The sequence below is a fragment of the Empidonax traillii genome, unplaced genomic scaffold (genome assembly GCF_003031625.1).
Source record: "Empidonax traillii isolate 1590-97213 ecotype Southwest subspecies unplaced genomic scaffold, ASM303162v1 scaffold489:size526811, whole genome shotgun sequence".
NCBI lineage: Eukaryota > Metazoa > Chordata > Aves > Passeriformes > Tyrannidae > Empidonax > Empidonax traillii.
In genome coordinates, this window is record NW_020955682.1 from 255502 (window position 1) to 261501 (window position 6000).

The following is a 6000-nucleotide window of genomic DNA, read 5'->3' on the forward strand; positions in this document are numbered from 1 at the left end:
AGAAAAGGGGTAGATTGTGAGAATAATTTCTACCATACACATAATGGTTCTAATATTTGTCTTGAGCTCTGTACTCCACGATAAGGACTGGTTCTGAAAAAAAAAAAAAAAAAAACCCCAAAAATTCTTTTCTTATATCCCAGATAATTTAAAATCTCTTTTTTTCCCTCTCTGTCTTCCCTTGGATTTTATAAGTAGAGGTACCTTTTAGGTTAGGCATGATATGAAATGTAAAAAGTTTCAGAGTTCTCACTGAGAAAAAACCAGAAAAGTTCCACAGAGGGTTTTTTTTTCAGTGTTTTTAAATTTAAAAACTCTAGAGAAGTAAAACATCACAAAAAGAAGGAATAATTTTTCCTTTGGAAAACCATTTATATCAAATGCAGTACTTCTGGCTAACTACAGATGTTGACCAACTGTAGTAAAAAATTTACCCTGATAGAGGAGTTGTTCAAACCACCTCTGTCTGAGGATAAAGTGGGTCTCAAGTTTGCACATGAGGTATTTAGAGCCTCACACAACAGGCTTTGATTAATGATTTTGTTCTCACTATTGTAATTTTCTTGTGCTTTATAAGCAGGTTACGTTCTTGTTCTTTTTGATTTCTTCAGCTGGCTGCCACCCAGTTTGATATTTTGCTACCCTTGTCATCTTTTCTCTGTAACTTCTGATTGACTGTAATTTTTTTCTTCTTCCTCTGTCTTGCTTGCATCATTCTTCCCTCTTTCCCATGCAGGGCATTTATTATTGCCCTTTTACTTCAGAAAAATCAATGCTAAATACATAATAGATGGTTTTTGATCCTCATGTTTTCTTATTGCTGAGATCTGTCTGTGCTTTCAGTCACTTGCCACTGTCAGACAGATCCTTAGCAACATAAATGTGCAGAACTCCACTGCCTTTACTGGAATCACTGTGCTTTATATTAGCAGAGGATCTGGTTTGAAATCCAAAGATGCTGCTTTGGTTACACCTCAAAAAGCAGCACCATTACTTTACCTGTTCAATTTAAAGTCTTGTATTTAAAGAGAAGAACCTATTTCTTTCTTGTAGGAGTATAGTATCTTTTAATAAGGTTTATATACTTTTAAAATGAAAAATGGATTTTACAAAACCTCTTTGATTCTGCTTATGTGGTCACATGTATTTTTTTGAAAATCTGTAGACTCTTGATAGGAGATAGTATGAAAACATTCTCACTGAAATAGTCCTTATGGCTCATGAAATCAATAGATTGAAAGATCTGTCAGATCACAGCAATATAGCTCAGGAGACATCCAGGTTTCTGCTACTCTGTACCTTGTTACTGTTCAAATTACTGTAGGAATATGAACCACAGCCTAGAGCAAGCAGCAAAGGCTCATCACAACTTAGGTGAAATGTACTCTTGAACCTTGTGGAAAGGGTGACATTTGAGAGTATTCATTTAACAAAGACTAGGTTTTCAATGACTGCACTAGCTATTCCGAACTTATCTTTCGGGTGGAAAACCAATTTCCAAAGTGCATTCACTTATGTTTCCAACACAAATGTCTCTTTAGTGAACAGCATTAACTCTCTCCAAAGCACAAAGAGATCTGTGTTAACTTTGAAGCATGGCTTTGCAGGACTAAGGTTTTGCCATTCTTAAGGGGACAAAAGGATTAATTGGGTAAAAAAATCTATGAAAACCTGTCTAACCTTTCCACATTACAAGAGAGAGAACAGAAAATGTTAGTTCAGTTCTGAACAAGAGTGTCAGAAAAAGGAGGAGGAAAAATTGCAGTTTTCTGCTGAGAAAAAGGAGAGTAGTACACTGTGACAGTAGCATCTCCCACGTGGCATCCCTGTCGGGTAAGGCACCTGTGCCTTGCACGCAGTCTTTCACATGATGATGTGAATCTTTGCCATCTCATATTTGTGTACCCCAAGAGGGGATCAGGACTACGTCACTTTTTTGGGCCCTGACCCAGTAAGACTCCCATTGATCAAATTAGCTGTAGGTAAGCCCCTAGCTACTATCACTGAAAGTGATATCACCCCAATATACCCCTCTATGCACCACTGCTTTTGTTTCTAGAGGACTGGACTGTGGAGTGCCCATTTCCCTGAGGAGTCTGGTAATGTTACTAAGGAGAAGACAGAGGATTCCCTCACTCTTCATTATGCCATCAAGTTTTAAATAATTCATATTTATTAAGTTCTCCTGATGAGGGAATACTGCATAATTCTGAATTAGTAAATACTTTTTTCTGCATGTCTAATTTTTTTCCTTCTGTCCTGCACCCAAGAAAACACTGTTAAATAATACAGGACTGCACCTTTTTCCCACAAGTCTGAGATAGGAGGTATTGCTCCCCTTCTGTCTATTTTGAGTGTATTTATCTCTTACCCATGCAAAACTGTACTTGCCTGTGTTCCTTCAGCAGCACAGCATAACTGCAAGGGCCACCTCAAAAGTTCTGTGATACCATCATTCAGGTGATAGTTGCACGCAAGGTCTTTATTTTAGCTTTTGCCCGTACTACCAACTGAGCCACTCTTTGGCCTTTCAGGAGAGCAGCATAACACGCTTATGAAGAAGAAACTTTGTTTTCCAAAAACTAGGCATTTTACATTTGCACTAATAGCAACATGTTCAATAAGATATTAGCAAATCAAATCTGGATTGGACCAACAGCATATCACAATGTGGCAATAGCAGCAACATATAGCAGTAGTTCCATATAGACTTGGACTGCAATAGTTTAAATCATAATTAAAGTACTTCTTTTAAAAATGTAATTCATGATCACAACAAAAAAAATGTGATTTCTTACTTTCCAATTCCTCCATTAGGTATTTTATGTGGTCTGAGGAATAAATGAAGGCAAGAATGACAGACACTTTTTTCCACTTAGCTTAATGTGTAGGACCACTGTGTGAAGCTTCAGCTGTCTGTCATCGATAAATCTTTTATCTCCTGGACATCCTGAGCACTGTATCCAGCAACTGGACAATGAAAACATCTGCCATTAGCGTTCTGCAGTACAACACAGTAGAAAAATCACTGAATCTGGGATCTGGGACTTGATAATTAAAGCTGATTAGTACCTACATCTTTCCATAATAGAATAATATGCACAATTTTTTAAAATTTCATTTAATTTTTAATCTTACCTGTTTTATTAAGAATAGCACTGCTGTAGAATATGCATTTTTATATTGTGGCATCTAATATCCCAGTTACAAATTTTAATACCCTCCCAAGTTAGGTGAACTGCTGGCAATCAGATGCTTTCTATTGTTCTTACTAAATTCAAGAGAATTTACTGGGAGTGATCTCCTAATATTAGGTTGAAATTGTCTTTATCTTAACAACCTCAAATTTTTTTTACATTTATAATTTTCTAAGAATAGATTGATACCTTGTACTGATGGTAAAGTGGTGCTCTTGGATAGTATGTGAGGCACATTTGTTATGCCACAGCACAGAAAATGGACGAGACACTTGGGTCAGCAGTATCACCTCATATAACAGTGAAAAAACTGCATGAATGCTGCAAAATGGATAAAATTTATCTTGAATAGACTGTGAAAGAAGAAGGACTTGCAGTTCCATCTGTTTGGCATTCCCTGTGGTTTCCATAAAGGTTTAAAAACCCTTTTATTATCTAAGTCAAACAACTATAGGCTTTTACCCAAACTGAAATACATTGTGACTGGACTGTGGACATATGTTTAGGCATATATTATGCATTACATAATCTTACACAAATAAAATTTCTTTCATGCTAAAGTGTTCTAATAACTGTGAGCCATAATTGGTTTTGGCCTATCTGGGTGGCATTTGCTGCAATTGAGCTCTTCCCAGATTTTGCAGCTGTACTCCTTGAGTGCCAAATTGGAGACTGGATGGGTAGTAATAAGAGAAAAGCTTTGTCAGCTAAAGAATCATGGACAGATAAATTAGAGAAAGGTAAAATCTTACCTGTCACCATCTCACGTTATGCAGTCACTGTCAAGCCTGATGCTTGAATTTTCATCTTGAAAGTAAAAGTATTACACTGTCCTTCAGTCCTGTGTAGGCAAAATTACCTGTATTTTGGCACTTCCTGCCTGCCTGCCTGCCTTTTGCAGACTGTGATAATCAGGAAAAATCAAATGATGGAATAAATATGTGTGTGCTTCACAGACTCATGGTCTCCATGAGCAAAGTAAATATTCAATGTGTTCTCTGCTGCTTTGTCCTTATACATGTCCTGTTTTGTTTAGCTGGGAGGACCAAAGAAAATAAACCTACTTAACCTATTCTGTACTCTGAGGAAAACCAGCAAAATTTACTGTGTCATAGGGTCCATGAAAGAAGAAGCTAAAATTTGGGACTTTATCCTTTTGGGGAGAAGATGAGAGCCCATATGCTCAAGGATAATGCTGGGAATATCAACACAGTCACTATCCCATCACCAGATGGCTGCCTGACACCAAAACAGCTAACACTAAAGCGAAATAATTGGATATTCTGTAAGAGATGGTCCGGGCTTTGTCACCCACAATGTTACTCCAGTACTAGCCAAAAAACCAAGTGCTCTTTTGCAGTTCTCCCTCCAAATAAGTGGTGAACCACAACAACTTATATGGAATATGGATCTGTATGCATTTTATAAAGCCAATCACATTTTAGTTGAAACCTGTTTTAAGATAATAGTCTTACATGTGGTCCATATAGGTCAAATTACCAAAAATTACGTATACAATCTGCTAAATTACATTCATGAAGCTTTTGAAAGAGAAGGGGGGGGGGAGGTGTATGTGTATGTGTGTATGTGTAGCAGGACATTAAAATAAAACATTTGAGATTTAATCATGAGAGTCAGTTTTCATAAATACAAAGAGGTTTGGATGTTTTTCTACATCATGTTAAAAGGTTTCAGAAGCAGGTTTTCTTTCTTACAGCTCTGCAGATGAGTATTTTAATTCCTAGGAATATGGGGTGCATTCTTGATCTCAGTAGGTGGTTTTCTCTTGACTTCAAAGGAGATGGGACATACTTCACAAACTCTGGAAGGACAAAGAATCTCTTCAGTCAGAAAATGTGCCTTTTCACCTCAAAATTGTCCTAAGAGTAAACCTTCTAATATAATTATTTACCAATGAAAACTGGTATGAATTACTTACCAATAAAACTCTGAGGTGAAAAGATAGCTATAGACTGTTTTCCATAGCCTTCAAGATCCGATACGTTATTTTTTCTACTTTTTTAAACTGCATTATCTGAATTTTTCTTTTGCTCTTGGTTGCAGCACTGTGCGAGGAAGATACTTGCTTTCCTTTTCATGACTGCAGTTCAAATATTTATCCCATTGTTACTGTTTATCCTATCTACCTCTACCTGACACTTTATTTTTCCCTCCACTGCCTGAAATCCCAGTACCTTGTCAATGCTAAGAATGAAAAAAAAAAAAAAATCTGTGCAGAACATCAGCTGACATTAACTAACCTTGATTTCAGTGGAACTGTTCTTTTTTACGATGATGAATCATAAAGCCTCAGTTTTCACCAATGATCAAAATTACATCCTAATAAAATTAGGGACAAAAATCTTGCAAATTTTACTTAAAATTATATCAGGGAAGGGAGAATGTTCCAAAATGAAACCTTATACAGAAATTCAAAGTTTTAACTGATATAGCATTTGGAAATATCTATCATTTATGATTATATTACATGTAAAGTCATGCTTGATCTACTGGGACTCCAGATGCTTTTTCTAAATAAAGGTATTTATGCTTTGTGCATTTTTGTAAAAATAAAATTTTGTCTTCTTTAATTTAATACAGTAGGATTATACTACTGAATAGCAAGTATAGTAGAATTATACTATTTTATTTACAAAATACTGCACATTTAGAAAACCAGTTACGCAGTCTCTCCTTGCAAGTATTTAATATCTTCTGGTTGAAGTTAGACATTACATATGATTCCAGTGAAAATCACCATGGGAACGTTTCACTAGTTATCTCTGGAGAGGTTGGAGGGGAA